The following is a 2,032-nucleotide window of genomic DNA, read 5'->3' on the forward strand; positions in this document are numbered from 1 at the left end:
TACATTTCCCTCCATTTGTTTGTAATTGAGTGCTTATCCCTCCATTTTGAATTTACATTACATTTACATTTGCGCCATTTAGCAGTCGCCCGTGTCCAGAGTGATGTTCAAAGGTGTTTTGAGTCTCTAGCAATGAATAAATCTACTTACTCAGACTGAAGAGAAATCAGCCTGCAACTCTGTTGAGTTTTTTTAACAAACTTGTTAAAGTGTTAGTTTAAATAATGCAGGAAGAAGGAAGTCTTCACCCGTTCCTTAAATATAGCCAGGAACTCCACTGTTTGGATTCCACCACCTCGGTGCCAGAATAGAGAAGAGCCTTGAAATATGCTTGACCTCTTACCCTGAGAGAAGGTGGTACCAGTCGAGCAGTGCTGGAGGATCTCAGACAGCGTGGTGCAGTGCGAGGTGTGATGAGGTCTCTGAGGTAAGATGGGGCTGGGTCTATTTCTTTTGACTTGTAGACAAGCATGAGTGTTTTCAATCTAATGCATGCTGCTACTGGAATCTAGAGGAGGGGGCAGCAGTGGGGTGGTGTGAGAGAACTTTGGCAGATTGAACACAAGTCACACAACTGTGTTTTGGATCATTTGCGGTGGACAAATAGCGATTAGAGGAAGATCTGCCAGCAGAGAGTTGCAGTAGTCGAGTCTTGAAATGACAGGAGACTGAACAAGCACCTGGGCAGCCTGTGTGGTCGAATCCTTCGGATGTTGTAGAGAAGGAATCGACAGGAACGAGCCACATTAGCAACGTGTGAGGAGAAGGACAGTTGATTGTCCATAGTTACCCCAAGGTTAAGAGCAGTGGCTAAAAGGGAGAGTAGAGAGTGAAGAGTTATTCTGAAAGCCTGATCTGGAGATGAATCATCTGGGATGACCAGCAGTTCTGTTTTGCTTTAGTTTTAGTTGATAAGCACTCAACCATGAAGATACGTCTGCCAAGCATGCAGAAATCCAAGCAGAAGCTGTGGTATCTGAGGGAGGGAAAGAGAAGATGAGTTGAGTGTCATCAGCATAGCAGTGGTAAGAAAACCCATTTTCCAGGTAGGAAGAAAAACATTCCCAAGCTGCTTCACGGATACCAAGGCTTTTGACGTTAGACAAAAGAGTCTTGTATCAGATGCTGCTGAAAGGTCTAGGAGGATGAGTACCGAATGTAAATAAATATTCATCCCTTCATTTAGAATGTAATTCTCATCCCTTCATTTTGTGTGTAATTAAGTACTCATCCCTTCATTTTTTTGTAATTCAGTACTCATGCCTTCATTTTAAATGCAATTAAATACTCATCCTCTCATTTTTGGTGTAATTTAATACTCATCACTTCATTTCTTATTCGTAATTAAATACTCATCACTTCATTTTGTTCGTAATGAAATACTCATCCCTTCATTTTGTGTGTAATTCAGTACTCATCCCTTCATTTTGTGTGTAATTCAGTACTCATCTTTTTATTTTGGCGTGTAATTAAGTACTCCTTCCTTCATTTTCTGTGTAATTCAGTACTCATCCTTTCATTTGAAATACAATTAAGTACTCATCGCCTCATTTTTTGTGTAATTTAGTACTCATCCCTTCATTTTATATTCATAATTAAATACTCATCCCTTCATTTTCTGTGTAATTCAGTACTCATCCCCTCATTTTTGGTGTAATTAAGTACTCATCCCTTCATTTTTCATTCATAATTAAGTACTCATCCCTTCATTTTGTGTGTAATTCAGTACTCACGCCTTCATTTTTAATGCAATTACCGGTAAACACTCATCCCCTCATTTTTTGGTGTAATTAAATACTCATCCCTTCATTTGGTGTGTAATTAAATACTCATCCCTTCATTTGGTGTGTAATTAAGTGAACTGATTTTTCTGAACACCATTTTATAAAATAAATAAATAAATAAATAAATAAAAAAAACATGTAATTTCCGTATCACTATAGACCGAGGTAAAAATGATCTATAAATATTGGCACTCCTGCAAAAGCGACGATAAACACGCTGTAGTGATGAGATCACTGAGAAACTCGTA

The sequence above is a fragment of the Silurus meridionalis genome, chromosome 16 (genome assembly GCF_014805685.1).
Source record: "Silurus meridionalis isolate SWU-2019-XX chromosome 16, ASM1480568v1, whole genome shotgun sequence".
NCBI lineage: Eukaryota > Metazoa > Chordata > Actinopteri > Siluriformes > Siluridae > Silurus > Silurus meridionalis.